Raw genomic sequence first — 16,173 nt, forward strand, 5'->3', positions numbered from 1 at the left:
AAATTATACTTTCAATGATACAAGATTCTCCAAGACAAATGACCTTATTAAAAATCTGTAAGGGGAACTTGGTTGGCTCAGTCCATAGACCATGCAACTCTTGATCTCAGGGTCATGAGTTCAAGCCCCACATTGAAGGTAGAGTTTACTAAATAAATAAATATCTAGTAGAATGAGATCTAGGAACTGTCACTTATACATTTCACTTAATGTCACCTACAAAAGTGGCAGACATGGTTGGTCAGCTACTTATCAGCCATTCCAAAACCCGCTTCCCTGTTCTTCCCTGTGCCTACTTCCCAAACTAGAAATGGGAAAAGTCAGGTACTCATATGACGCCTTCATATTTGGTCAGTAAGAAGTAATCTTGTTGGGGAATTTCTAGGAAAGAGTTTGCTTTCTGATAAGAGAGGCCGATGAATCAGAAGAGCCCCTTGACATTACCCTTTCCTGCTTTGAACACAGTTGTGTAAGAATATGGTACTTAGAGTTAGGGAAGTCATTTTGCAACATGAGGTACCAGGCCTAAGACCAAAACCCTGTCATGGGAATGGCAGAATAGAATAGAAAGAGACTTGGGGCGCCTGGGTGGCGCAGTCGGTTAAGCGTCCGACTTCAGCCAGGTCACGATCTCGCGGTCTGTGAGTTCGAGCCCCGCGTCAGGCTCTGGGCTGATGGCTCGGAGCCTGGAGCCTGTTTCCGATTCTGTGTCTCCCTCTCTCTCTGCCCCTCCCCCGTTCATGCTCTGTCTCTCTCTGTCCCAAAAATAAATAAAAAACGTTGAAAAAAATTAAAAAAAAAAAAAAAAAAAGAATAGAAAGAGACTGGATGACCTTGCTGAACTAGTGTACTCAAACCTGGAAAGGCCTATGTCCAAACTTCTTACATCACGAGACAATTGAAGTCCATTCTTTTTTTTTCTTTTATTTATTTATTTATTTATTTATTTATTTATTTATTTATTTAGAGATAGAGCACAAGTGGGGCAGAGAGAAGGACAGACAGGATCCCAAGCAGGTTTTGCACCATCAGCACAGAGCTTGAACCCACAAAATATGAGATCATGACCTGAGCAAGACAAAGCGTCAGACACTTAACCGACTGAGCCACCCTGGTGCCCCTGAAGTCCATTCTTTTTTTTTTTTTTTTAATTTTTTTTTTAAAGTTTATTTTTGACAGAGAGAGAGAGAGACAAAGCATGAGCAGGGGAGGGGCAGAGAGACAGGGAGACACAGAATCTGAAGCAGTCTCCAGGCTCTGAGCTGTCAGCACAGAGCCGGACGAGGGGCCTGAACCCACAAACCGCGAGATCATGACCCGAGCTGAAGTCGGACGCTCAATCGACTGAGCCACCCAGGTCCCCCACCCTGAAGTCCATTCTTGAAGCCAGTGCTTCCCCACTCTGTATAGTCAAAGTGCAAATAGGAAATGATACTATTTTTATTGCACAGTTACCTAAATGGACAGGCTGTTTGCAGTCAGAGGTGACTGGCCCAGAGACTTTGGCCACCTTAGGTCCCCCCAGCTGCCCCAAAGACTGAAGGTATCAGTAACTTAGCCATATCCATAACCCATTTATTTGCACACAAGCAGTAACAGCAAACCGGTTGGGAAGTTCTGCTTACGCCACTGAAGGTGGGTGAGGGTGCCTGGCTGTCTCAGTCAGTGGAGCATACAACTCTTGGTCTCGGGGTAGTGAGTTCAAACCCTACATTAGGCTAGAGCTTACTTTAAAAAAACACTGAAGGTGGGTGTTCTGAACTTTGCAGTAGAATGTGTCCTAACTGACGCAATATATACCCTCTATGAGTGGACGGAGGATGGGAGGACTGGATGGATAAAACCTGATCATATAGTTGGTGATGAAGTTCAGAAGTTATGTTATAGTCAGAGGATCCTGGTAAAGGTGTCTCAGGATATTACAGGGGATAACTGAGGCTTCCTTAGAAAGGAAACTCATTTTTGCTTCTTTCCGTACTTCTCACTTCATTTTTTAATCTCTGCATGAAAACGGGCTCTCTCTGTTTTTCATGCCAGGTGACTGAAGAAGGCTACCCCACCCGTCCAGTCCCAGTGATAGTGGACCCAGGCTCTAGAACCAGGCTACCCGGGTTCAAATCCTAGTTCCACCACTAACTAGCCGTGTTACCTGGACCAAGTTACTTAACTCCCTGTGCCTCAATTTCCTCATCTCTAAACTGGTGATAATGTTATATACCTTAATAGAGTTGTAGGAATTAAACCCACTAAAGTGTGTGTGTATCTATATATCCATATTTAAAAGGCAAACACTATATAAATGTTAGTGTTTATTATCTTTGATTCCCAGGCAAGAAAATCTGATTATTTGAGTTTGGGCCAGTGGTCCACTCCTGGCCTAATCCCCCAATCATACTTTACATAGTTCCATGTACTGCTATACCTTCAGAGCATTTATTTCAGCTATAATTTAATATTTGATAGAGGACTGTATTCACCACTAGACTCTGGGACCATCTGGTTTCCTCCCCCTTCTGTCCTCAAGTGCCTAGCACAGTGGTCAGAACTCCATGAAGCACAATTCTAGGGCACACCATTTACATTGTATTCTATTTGCAACATGGCGGCTTGATGGTCATCAGTCCCAAGAAATATGCTGAATTAATGGTCCAATCCACAATGGCTGGGGTGCAATTGATGGCTGCAGAAGTCTACCCTTATAAGTAGATAGGTAGGTCTTAACAAAGGGGAATAATCTGAACAGAAGCCTCTAAATGTGTCCACCACATACCTCACATGGTCAGGCACAAGAAATGCAAAGTCAGACAAACGTCAGGCAGACATTGTTGGTGGCATAACTAACACCCCCACTCCCCCTTCCCTTAGTTTGGTATACCTAAATATTCTTGGCTAGAAGGAACCTCAGACCTAGAGGTTGAATTAAGACTCATGATTCACCTAAGAATGGCAACCGCGTCCCCTCCCACCTTGTGGCCCAGTTGTGATCAATGATACATAAGAGGAAATATATTTAAGGGTCATCTGAGAAGAATTTGTTCCCAAATTAAAATAAATACAGTGAGAAGGTCTGGCCCTTTTTCCAGCTTAAATGCCAAGCTAAAGACAAAAGCCAACACTGAGGGTGATACAATAGAATCTAGAAAGAGCCTAAACCCAGATATTTTTTTCTGTAAGTTACCATGTGTTTTGTGATTTAAACCTCTCTAGTCAAGTATGCTCCCTCTTGTAGCCAAACACATTCTAACTGATAAATGTGGTCCTTTTATCTTTGGAACTGAACGTGAGTGAGGGAGAGAGATCCGATATTCAGTAGCTTAAAATCAGGAACAGAGAAGGATGCCCACTGCCCGCCCCCCCCCCCCCCCCCGCTCTTATTCCACAGTGTTCTGTACATCCTTGATTGCATAAGATAGCAAAAAGAAACAAAAAGATTGTGACACCAAAAACAAGTACTATCCATAAGAGAAAAAATCTGATAAATTATATTTCATCAAAATTAAAATTTTTTCTTTGCAAACTCCCTGTCAAGAGAATTAAAAGACAAGGTGCAGCTGGCTAGCTTAGTCGATAGAGCATGAGACTCTTGATCTTAGGGTGGTGAGTTCAAGACCCATGTTGGGCATAGAGATTAGAGAAGAAAAAGAATTTTCTTTCTTTCTTTCTTTCTTTCTTTCTTTCTTTCTTTCTTTCTTTCTTTCTTTCTTTCTTTCTTTCTTTCCTTTCTTTCTTTTCTTTCTTTCTTTCTTTCTTTCTTTCTTTCTTTCTTTCTTTCTTTCTTTCTTTCTTTTTCTCTCTCTCTCTGTCTTTCTTTTTTTAAAGAGAATAAAAGACAAGCTATAGACTGGAGTAAAATATTTGTTAACCATGTATCTGACTAAGGACTCACGTCTATAATATGTAAAGAATTTTCAAAACTCAACAGCAAAACATAAAATCCAGTTGGAAAACAGACAAAAGCATGAAGAGCTATTTTACTGAAGAAAATATAGGGATGTCAAATAAACACATGAAAAGATGTTCAGTCTTCTGGCCAGAACCACCATCTTTTGGTCTTCCAAAATGACCAACCCAAAGAGAAAAAGGAGAGACACCCACTATATATTCTCTAGGCCTTAGAAAACATGGATTTGTTCCTTTGGCCACATACATGCAAATCTACAAGAAAGGTGACATGGTAGATATTAAGGCAATGGGCACTATTCAAAAAGGAATGTCCCATGAATGTTCCTATGGCAAAACTGGAAGTCTGCAGTGTTACCCAGCATGCTGTTGGCATTGTTGTAAACAAGCGGGTTAAAGGCAACATTCTTGCCAAGAGAATTAATGTCTGTATTGAGCACTCTAAGAGTCCTTAGAGCTTCCTGAAAAAGTGAAAGAAAATGATCAGAAAAAGAAGGAAGCCCAAGAGAAAGATGATTGGATAAACTGGAGGATCCACCTGCCCCCGCAGGGAGGCACACTTTGTGAGAAGTGGAGCCTGAGCTGCTGGAATCCATTCCCTATGAATTCATGGCTTAATGAGTATTAAAAAAATTAAAAATAATAATAAAAAAACCCTCCAGACTGTAAAAGATGTCCAATACCACTAGCCATTAAGGAAATGCAAATTATTGGGATAACAATGAGAGACAACTCCATACCATCAAAATGGCCAAAAAAAAAAAAAAAAAAAGAACAGCAAATGCTGGCAAGAATGTGGAAAAACTGGGTCTCATACATTGGCGATGGGAATGTAAAATGATATAGCTACTCTGGAAAACAGTTTGGTAGTTTCTTATAAAAGTAAACATGCAACTACTATATAACCCAGCAATTGCCTTTCTGGACACTTATCTCAGAGAAATGAAACCATGTTTATATGAAAACCTGTACATGATTGTTCATGGCAGCTTTATTCACAACATCCAAAACATCTAAACAACCCAGATGCCTTTCAAAAGATCAATGGTTAAACAAGCTATGGTACATCCATACCATGGAATACTATTCAGCAATACAAGGAATGAACTGTTGAAACATGCCAACAACTTGGATGCCTCTCTAGGGCATTACACTGAGTGGAAAAAAAAAAAAAAAAGACAGTCTTAACAGTCACATTCCATATGATTCTATTCACATAACATTCTTGAAAGATAAAATTGTAAAGATGGAAAACAGATTAGTGGCTGTCAGGGGTTAGGCTGGTATGGGGAAAAAGGAAGGTCTGGAGTGTGAGTACAATTCATTGTGATGATGGAATAGTTCTTTATCCTGATTGTGATGGTGGTTAAAAGAAGCTGCACATGAGATAAAATTGCACATACATTGTACCAATGTCAATTTCCTGGTTTGATATTGTGCTATAGTTATGTAAAATGTAACCGTTGGGGAAAACTGGGTGAAGGATACAAAGGACTTCTCTATACTATTTTGCAACTTCTTGTGAATCTGTAATTATCTCAAAAAAAAATTGTTTATTTCTTTATCTTGAGAGGGGAAGAGGGGCAGAGAGAGGAAGAGAGAGAATCCCAAGCAGTCTCTGGTTGTCAGCACAGAGCCCGACATGGGACTTGATCCCATGAATGGTGAGATTATGACCTGAGCCGAAATCAAGAGTTGGACACTTTACCCACTGAGACACCCAGACATTCCTCAAAATAAATTTTTTTAAAGATATAAGGATTACAAAGGAAAAAATAAAATATCCTTATTTATAGGTACATAGAAAATGAAATAATCTATAAATTACTCACATTAATAACAGAATTTAGCAATCTTTTTGGGTATAAGTTTAGTAAACAAAGATATTTGCATTCTCTTGACAACAAAAAGGGTAGAAAATGTACTTTTTAAGAGATACACTTGCAATGGTAAAAAAAAAAAGATAATAAATCTCAGAAAATGGAAAGTTCTGAAACTTTTGAAGTCACTAAAATTCTAAGTAAATAGACATACATGTCACACATGTTCATAGATAGGAAGACTCAACAGTGTAAAGATGTTAATTCTCTCGAAATTACAGTAGCAGCAAAAAATTTATTTCTTGTTCCCATTATGTGAGGACTGCAGACCACCTGTAGCCACTCTGGGCTCTGTGTGATTCCATGTATTTTCTCACAGCGAGACCCCAGCTAAAGAGGCAGCCACTCTTTGTGGCATGATATTCTCCTGGCATAGGGCAAAAGCTCAAGGTGAGAGAAGCAGGGGAGAAGAATCACTAAAGCCCACGACATATTTAAAGCTTCTGCTCCAACATGGTGTTGGTCAAGGTAAGTCACACAAGCCCCAAACCAGCGGGGCAGAGGAGTCTATGTCACTATAGGAAAGTATGGCAAATATAGGAACAGAACAAATAATTGTGAATAAAAATTGCCACCCAACACATAGGTTCACTGTGATTTCAAATCAAGATCACAAAGTTTTCATGGAGGGGTGGGTGCCTGGCTGGTTCAATAGAGCATGTGACTCTTGATCTTTAGGTTGTTGAGTTCATGCCCCATGTTTGGTGGAGAGTTTACTTAAAAAAGTTTAAAAATTTAGGGGCACCTGGGTGGCTTAGTTGGTTAAATGTCCAACTTCAGTTCAGGTCATGATGTCGCGATTTGTGGGTTTGAGTCCCACATTGGGCTCTGTGCTGATAGCTTAGAGCCTGGAGCCTGCTTCAGATTCTGTATCTCCCTCTTTCTCTGACCCTGCCCCACTCGCAGTCTCTCCCTTCCTCTCTCAAAATTAAAATTAAACAAATAAATAAATAAATTTAAAATAAATTTAAAAAAATTAAAAAACAAGGAACAAAATTTTCATGGAGCCAGACAGACAATCCTAAAATGCCTGTGGAAGAGAAAAGAGCTAAGAACACTTGAGATTCTTTATGAAATCAAGATTTAACAAAAAACCCACAGATTTTCAGGCAGTGTGGTACTAAGTACAGGAATAGGCAAATGGAACAAAATAGAGAACCTGAAACAGACCCAATCATACATGGAAACTCATAAGATCTCTTTGGCACAGCAAATGAGAGGAGAAATGAATTTCAGATGGAATATGGACTTAAAGACGAAAGGCAAAACTTTACAACCTTTAGAAGAAAATATGGGAGAATATTTGCACACCTCACGGTCAGGAAGGATTTCACAAAACACCTGAAACAGAGCCAAAGATATGACCAGTTAACAAAAGAGAAAATAAGAATAGTTAATAAATATTAAAGATGCCCAATTATACTGGTAATTGGGGAAATACAAATCATCATAATAAGTAATAATTTCACAAGCACACACACAAACCAAAAACAAGCTCTGCCAAAGATGTAGAGGAAGCAGAACTTTAATACATTGTTGATGGGAATGAAAATTGGTACAAACTGGTTTAGAAAACAGTCTGGCATTACTTAGTAAATCTGAACACACATATACCTTAAGACCCCAAAATTCCATTCCTACATAAAGATCCTGAAAACTCTTAAACGCATGCATCAGGAGAAATATTTAAGAGTGTTCGTAGCAACACTGTTTGCAACAGCAAAAACTGGAGCCTACCCAATGTCCAAAAGTAGACTGGATAAATAAATTGTGGTATCTTCTTACAGTGAAACACTATATAGCAGAGAAATTGAATAGCTGAATCTCAGAAACAGAATGCTGAGTGGAAAAACCAAGTTGCATAGGGAAGTGTGGAATGATTCCATTGACAAAAGTTCAAATATTAGCAAAACTGTACAATGTAGTGATTAGGGATATATATATATTTGTGATAAGAGAATTATTAATACACACACAAGTTTTGTTTTGGTTGTCAGATGATCCTTTATTGAAATATTTTCCTCTGCAGTTCTTAAGGAGCTGTGGGCATTCCACTATGCCACTATTTATGTCATCTATGATGTTGTGAGGGTGGTGGCCAGCAACATTGCAGTCCACAGACTGGGCAGTCCCCAGGATCTCTTTAACGGTTCCAGAGAGTTCTCTGGCTGAAGATTGGTGCTGCATCTGTAGGGCAATGTTGACAATCTCATCAAAAGTGATATTTCCACTGTGCTTAATGTTTTTCTGCTTCTTTCTGTCTCTTGGTGGTTCCTTGAGGGCTCTGATCATCAGGGCAGAGGCAGAAGGTACTACTTCAACCTGGGCCTATCTGTTCTGAATGTTCAGTTTCTCTGTAATCCTTAGACCCTTCCAATTACAGGTTGCCTTGTGATGTCATCACCAACTCTTTGGAGACAGATCAGCCCAGGGGGCCAATTTTGGGGGCCAGGGCCAATGTGGTACGGACTTCCCTAAGGGTGCACCTCAGGTATATGACTTTGACCTTCTTGGGGTTGAATTTAGGTGGCCTGGTGGAGGTGGCTGGTGGCAGAGGAACCTGGATTCAGGATGACTGAGGAGAGTTGCACCTTCACCTGCTCTGAGTGGAAAGCCATAAAAGCTAACACAAAATTTAGCATGCTGGTTTCCTTCGGAGGAGAAGGAGGATATGATTGCAGTGAGGCACATTGAAGGCTCCTTGGGTAGAAGCCTTAGCAAGGTCAGTTTCAGGGAGTGAGTGGCAGGGATAGAAGCCGGAATGGTGGACTGAAGGATGAATTGAAGCTAATGACATGAAAAATAGCTAGTGCAGTCAACTCATTAAAGAAATGTTGCTAGAAATCAGAGCAGATTATATTCTCAGGAAGCAGGGAAAATTATCATTGGCAGAACAGACTTCTTTCTCACGAGGCAGAAGGAGAAAGTAGTGAGGCGAATATATGAGGCTGGCTTTGATTAAGCTGAATTGAGGCATAAGAATGGAGCTGTAGGCTGGGAGCCTTCCTCATTTGGAGGGAGGTTTAGAGTCTCTTTTCATTAGTTTTCCAAAGACTGTGTGCCCACTTGGAGACGAGCAAACAAGATCTCCAGGCAGCTCACCCACCTTCTGCTTTGGTTCTCATGAGGCCCCTCTGTCAGGAATTCCCACTAATCAAGGTCTGGGAACAATTACAGGCCGGTTGGCTTCCAGCAGCATTCACATGTCTTATAGGCCAGCTTGGGCTTTCTGTTCCTTTCAGCAGAATTAATGCCTGATTGCTCTGACTGCCCACAAATGTAACTTAAAACTCCATCTTGACTTTATGGTGATATTATAAAAGCATTGTATCTCTGGAAGTTCATTCAAGGGAGTAGCTACTAGGAAAACTCTTTAATTTGGAAATGTATAAGAAAGAAATGATCGGTTTGAAAGGTCATGGATACATATCTTGACTTTGGGGGTCACCTGTAAGTCACTGGTGATTCCCTGGAGAGAAATCCAGAGCTACTGATGGGCAGGGAGGGGAAACGTGTTGTTCTAACAGCTCTAGATGCAGAGTGACAGGGATGGGGAACAAATCTGAAGAGGGTCAAATGACACTCAGAACAGGTTTCACACCCTGCCAAGAAAAATTGCAGCTATGGCTATAGGGTGTGGAAGTTCTGAAATTGTAGAGGAAAATCAAGCACTTCCCTGGTGTGAGTTGGAGCTGGTTGGATTTCTTCTACCTAATGCTCCCTGAAAGAGACAGGGAGACAGACGTCTCATGAAAAAGGCAGAGATGATCATATTTCTTTACTTCTGGAAACCAGGCCTTTTTCAAAGCAGATAAGAAAAATCCGGTTCAAAATAAGCTTGTCCCAAACCTCGGGTAAGACGGAGACTCCATTCTAGGTTTCCACCTCCCCCTCCAGCTGTGTTTGGACAGCAGTTACCTGTTGTCTTCAAAAGGTTGAATGAGGTTCCATTCATTGACACATTCATGCAACAATACTTTATTGAATGCTCACTTTGTTCAGGGAACTCTTCTAGGTACTGAAGAAGTAACTGAAAAACAGACAAAACCTGACCAAGTTAATGGTGTATAGAGTGTGATTTGAATATAGGAGTCAGGAATGCGCAATGCTTTTGTCAGTGTCATATGGGATGGATGGTTTTGACAAGCTACTGACAGATAAGCTGTTTGGAATAAGGGCTTCCTTTCCCTTTTCCAGCTCTCTCATGAATCTGCATCATTCATCATTGTTGAGCTTCCGCTGAGCCCTTCCAGTTAAGTGAACTATGAATATACTGAAATATCCGTTTGGCCACGGGGTGAGGCATGGTTTTCTCCTCCCTAACTCCCTAATTCTCCTCTCCCTCCAATAAACCTCCTGGAGACCAGTGCCCGGACAAGATCACCCCGCTGCAGCCCCCCCTTCCTTCCACTCTTTGGAAGGAGGCCTCCCCGGGGGGCAAGGAAGGGACCTCGGCCCGAGCTGGGAGGGGCCTGCAGCCCAGGGCCAGCCCCAGGGCCTTAGGGGCCCCACCTCCCCCCGGTCCCCGCCGTGCCGGGAGCAGGCCGCTGCGGGGCGCTGCGGCCCCAGGTTAGGAGCCGAGGGCGGGGCGGGGCCAGGGCCGTGCGGGCTGCAGGCGCGGCGGGCTCGGCCACAGGTTACCTGCGGGAGCGGGGAGCGCAGCCTGGCGAGCGGGCGGCTGGAGGCGCGGCGCTGCGCGGCGCCGAGGCCCAGGGGCCGCCGGAGCCTGCGGGAACGCGTCCCCGTCGTTTCGCCTCGCCCCCCACCCTGTCGCCGGCCGCGGTCCCTGCGGCGCGGACGTCCGGCGCGCGCGAGAAAGGTATGGTGCGACCTCGCTCGGTTCTTTGGAGACCCCTTCATCTGAGGGCCGGCGCCCCCGACTCCCGGAGAACCTCCGAGCCGGGGAGGACGGTGTTGGAGGTGGGGGCGCTGCTCCCTCGGCACCCCCCCCCCCCCTCGTCGGCGTCTGCCTGGGGAAGAGACCCAGAGGGAGCGCGTTGCCCCCTCTCCTGCGGCCTCCGGAAAGCCCGGACGGGAGGGGGTCTTCCTAGGACGCCTCCCTTACCGCTTTGCTTCACTCGCCTCCCCAGAGTAGAGAACTTTGGGTGGGGGCGGAGAACTTTGTCGTCTTTGCTTGTCCCCCTCCTCTTTCTCCACTGAGCTCAGAGTTTGAAGAAAGTGGTGGTAGGGGGGTGGGGGTCACCGGCTTTTCTCCCGGATGCGGTGGCTGGCGGTCTGCGGGCGAAAAGGAGGGTCTCCTTTGGTCGCCTTACGCTCTCCGGGGTCCCCGGGCCTGCGGGCCGGCCTCGGAGGGACCGGGTTCGGCTCGCTCGCGCCAGCAGCCTTTCCGCCCGCCCCCCCTCCCGCCCCATCCCGCCCCCCCTCCCGCCCCATCCCGCCCCATCCCCTCCCGCCCCATCCCGCCCCATCCCCTCCCATCCCCTCCCATCCCCTCCCATCCCCTCCCATCCCCTCCCATCCCCTTACCCCTTTGAGGACTGCTAGAGGCGCAGACCCTGGAGAATGGGAGCGAGATTCGCTCTGGCCGGAATTAAGCCCTGTGAAGAGTTAGCAGGTGGCATCTCCCAGGGCCGGGGCGGAGGAAGCGAGCACGTTGGTTTGAGTTCGGACACCAGTTTGTCTTGGGGATTTAAGTGTAGTACTTCCGGTATTTTGGGGAGCGGGAGGGGAAGTGTGGAGCATTATCTGTGACCTGAGAGGGGCTTGAATTTCATAAAGCTGGTCAAGAATGTTTTCCCGGCAGCACAGTGAGATGATTCAAGTAGTGTTGAGATCTGCTTTAGGGTTATGACACTGTGTTGATTCCACCACTTGTTAAGTTTGTGACTGGAAGACCCATTTCTTTCTACTTTTTCTCTTTCTTTCTTTTGGAAAACCCATTTCTTTTTACCTTTTTCCTTCCTTCCTTCCTTCTCCCTCCCTTTTTCTTTTTTTCTTTTAAGGCTTGTAAAATGAATCAGTGGGAGTGGAGAAGGAACAAAGACATCTGTAACAGGCTGTGATCAATTCATTGTAAACATCACTGCGCTTGGACCAGCCTGGGAAACCTGCTTTGTTAAACTTAGTTTTTAAAACTGTAAACTTGGTGTATTATACATAACTGGGTATATTTCATAAATGAAATGATGCCAGTAAAATTCTTGGCATAGTGCTCTTGAACGTTAGGGATCCTTTTTGTGAACCTGTCGGATGATGATGTCCATTCGTGTTTATAGTAATGCCTATTAGGCCAAAGTAAGTGGAAAGAACTTGGCAATGAAGACAAATACACCTGGGTCCACGGCAGTGCCACAAGTGTATCTCTGAGGTGATATTTCCTATTCCTAAAATAGCAATAGCAATCTTTTGTTCTTGCATATAGCAGGTGCAACCATACATGTTTAACTTCCTTTTGCCACTCCCAGCAGGTGCTTAGCATATGGCAAATGAATAATTTTTTAAAAATTAGGGATATAAATTAAAATTGGAAGAGTTTTCTGTCCTCTAGGTCATAAGTGGGGAGGGGAGAGCTGGACAGGGTAAAGAAGAATAAGGGACCATAAAACAACTAGCTGCACGTTGTTGGACAGCATAAATCAAGGGTGATAAAGATGGGGCACCTAGCCAGCTCAGTCAGTGGAGCATGTGACTCTTGATTTCAGGGTTGTGAGTTCCATCCCTACGCTGGGTAAAGGCTACTTAAATGAAAACTTTAAATATATATTCTTAAATGTTTATTTATTTATATTTGAGAGAGAGAGCATGTAAGAGCAGGGGAGGGGCAGAGAGAGAGGGGGACAGAGGATCTGAAGTGAGCTCTGTGCTGATAGCAGAGAGCTGGATGCGGGGCTTGAACTCACCAACCATGAGATCATGACCTGGTGGAAGTCAGGTGCTTAAACGCCTGAGCCACCCAGGCATCCCTAAATATTAAAAAAAGAGAGAAATGCTCATCTGTTGACGCCTTGTTTTTACCAAAAATGTACCTTAACTTCCCACTTCAACCTGTCAGCCTCTCCAGAGCCCTCCCGCTAAGCATTTATTCCAAGTAAAGGCTGATGGCTAAGTGATCCAGCTCAACTTAGAGACAAGGCATACTTTCAACTCTGGAGGCCCTCTCACATAGAATTTCTGGTGCGCCTTACCCTCACTGTAAAATATACCTGCACAAAATATCAAACTATGCTTTAAATTTAAAGAATAAGAATAGCACCCACAGACCCCAAAGTACTCATCACTCAGCTGAAGAAATAGAGCATCCCCAAACCTTGGAGTCCTCCACCCCTACCCCCACCACACTCTAGTACCCCTCCCATGGCATTCCACCTCTCCTCCCTGCAAGGAACTATTAGTCTGGATTTTGTGTTAATTTTTTCCTATCTTTGCACACATCATATGCTATGTAAAAAGCTCTGTGAAAGGGAAGTTTCCAAACAAGCATTTCCACAATAACCTGGAGCATTCTTATTGAACTTAAAAGCAGGATATTGACAGTAGGATGCAAACCACAAAAAAGGTGACAATCTCAAAGTACTGGGATGGGGCAGTCTGTCTTTCAAGGTTTTCCTCAGGTTTTCTTGGCACAGCCTCCATGGGCGTGTTCTGTCTGTGCAGGGGAGGCCCTGTCTCTTCCAACATAGCCTAGAGGCTATAATTTTTAAAAGCTTTGCTTGAGTCGCTAAGAATTAGAAAAATAGTAATTTGTGTGCATGTGTTTTAGAAGTTTTTTTTTTTTAAATACAAATTATCCCAGGAAACATTTTGTGAGATTTGAAGGATTAAACTGACTGAGAGCAACCTTTAAAAATGGTTTTAACCCAAATTCTCCCTTTCCTGGTTATTATGCTTGTGTTATGGACTTTGTCTTAAGTTATTTTCTCAGGGTCACACAGCTCTGTGTCAGCTCAGAGAATCTTACACAACTCTATCACTTCTTGGTTAAGGCAAAAGATTCCTAAACTTGGTTCATGGCTCCCTTAGTATCTTAGTAATTTTTTCACAGTGCCCCTCGTTGTAAGTAGTTAGTCATAGTTATGTTCAAGCAACGTAGTAAGTATTTATGTCCTAACAACATAGAAGCTATTTTTTTTGAGTTTATTTAATTTGAGAGTGAGAGAGAGCAGGAGAGGGGCAGAGAGAGCAGGAGAGAGAGAGAATCACAGACTCCACACTCCCAGTCCAGAGCCCCATGTGCACTCGAACTCATGAACCATAAGTGAGATCATGACCTGAGCTGAAAACCGGAGTCAGACACTTAAACTACTGAGCCACCTAGATGCCTCCATAGAAGGTATTTTTAAAAAATAATACAAATAAACTGAGAAAAATTATTGTTTTTTTATGTTTATTTATTTATTTTTTTGAGAGAAAGAGAGAGAGAGAGCATGTGTGAGAGCAGGGGAGGTGCAGAGAGAGAGACAGGGGACAGAGGGCCCAAAGCGGGGTCCGTGCTGATAGTGGAGGGCCCGATGCAAGGCTTGAACCCACGAACCGTGAGATCATGACCTGAGCCAAAGTCACATGGCCAACCAACTGAGCCCCCCAGGTACCCCTAGAAAAAATCTTGTTCTATCATTCTTAAATAACCACAGTTACAAGCAGGTTGTGTGTGCCTGTACTAATTCTTAAATCTTGGGATCAGATTGGATATCACCACTCTCATTTCCTGTTCCACATAAATTTTTCTGCAGCACTCACTTTTTATCACAGCATCCACTGAAAACACAGGTTTTGCAAAGATGTGTATGATGTCATTGATAGGAATATAACGTGATCTAACGTTGAAACTTTGAATTCTGGTTTATAGGTTCTGCGGTGTCTAATATGTTGAATATACCAGGTTTCCCTTGAAACTTTCAAATATCCTAAATTGCCCTTGTGAATTTGCTACAGTATCCAGAGTGTCTTGGTGCTCAGTTTGGGAATTGATGGCCTGGGGTAAAATCCTCTTCTGGGAGAGAGCAGTTATTAAAGGAGAGGTCCACTTGAAGTAGCCCCAGGTTAAGTTTCTATGTGGAGTGGGCTAAATCTTGGATTCTCATCTACATAAAATGGAATGTCTAAAGCCTGCCTCATTGGGTTGTTGAGAGGATTAAACTAGATAATGTACAGAGAAGCATCTCTAAAGGACCTGGAATACAATAGTCTCAAGAAATGGTAGCTGTTTTATGATTGTTTAATAGTACTCAATAGTCCCATAATTGGTAAATATATCATAGTCCCTATTTAAGAACAGCCAGTGCTTGAAATCTCAGTGCTAGCAAATAAATTATGAACTAGTTGGTTCACAATATAAAGTGACTTACCATTTTCAAACAGCGAACTCTGGTGTCCCATTGTGGTACATTTTGACTCTGCACACCATCTTTGAAATACTCATTTTAAATGCTCATTTGCCAACATGGGCCCAGGTTTGAGGAGGAGGTCATAACTGATTGGAGGGAGAAGGCCTGAGCTTGGACAAGTTGACTTTTTATTTCAGAAGGAAGGGACTTTGTCTTGGTTTGTAGGGGCCCAAGGCAGGCTGCCCCCAAATGTGCCAATTTGGCATAAAGATTATTTAGAGTTAGGAGGGTTGTTTGAGTGTCTACCTCTGGATTTCAGCTCAAGTCATGATCCCAGGGCTGTGGGACTGAGCCCTGTGTCAGGCTTCATGCTCAAGTTGGAGCCTCCTTGAGATTCTCTCTCTCTCTCCCTCTCTCTCTCTCTCTCTCTCTCTCCCTCTCCCTCCCTCCCTCCCTCCCTCCCTCCCTCTCCCTCTCCCTCTCCCTCTCTCCCTCTGCCCCTCTCCCTAACTCTCTCTCTCTAAAGTAAATAAAATGAAAAAAGAACCCCCCCCCCATTATTTAGAGTTAAAAGTAATAGAAACCCAGTAGATATAGGAAAGGCACTCTGCCTCCCCATAACTGCCTAAATTGACATTGGAAAGGAGAACGTGTAACCAGAAGAAAGTGTTATCAGAGGCCCCTTTTACTAAGGAACTCATCTGCATAATAAGAAATTTTTGTTTTTTTCCAAACATCTTTCACCTTCTTGTTAATGAATTTTCTCCACTTTGTGTCCTCAAGCCCCTACCTTTTCCCTTAGCTCCTCTATAAGCTTCATGTTGCCTCCTTATCTTTGGAATCTCACGTCTGTGTGGATTCTCCATTGGTACGCCTATTAAATTTGATTTTCTCCTGTTAACCTGTCTCATGTCAATTTGATTGTAAGTGCAGCTAGAAGGACCATAGGGCAGAGGAAGGTCTTTCTCCCCTACAGGTTACAGACCTGAACATGTTTCATGTAGGGTTTAATTTTTGCATATACTTACAGCACAGAGAGGCAGACAGTCTTTTCAGATGAAATAGTTTTATTAAACTGATTAGCATTACATGATAATTCCTATCAATAA

General features: G+C 43.3%; 1 pseudogene; it reads right to left on the reverse strand.

Moving 5' to 3' along the window:
* Nucleotides 1–4,196: 4,196 nt before the first annotated feature.
* On the reverse strand, nucleotides 4,197–10,640 carry LOC131515444 (uncharacterized; annotated as a pseudogene).
* Nucleotides 10,641–16,173: the final 5,533 nt, after the last annotated feature.

This window comes from Neofelis nebulosa, chromosome 6 (assembly GCF_028018385.1).
Source record: "Neofelis nebulosa isolate mNeoNeb1 chromosome 6, mNeoNeb1.pri, whole genome shotgun sequence".
NCBI classification, from domain to species: Eukaryota; Metazoa; Chordata; class Mammalia; order Carnivora; family Felidae; genus Neofelis; species Neofelis nebulosa.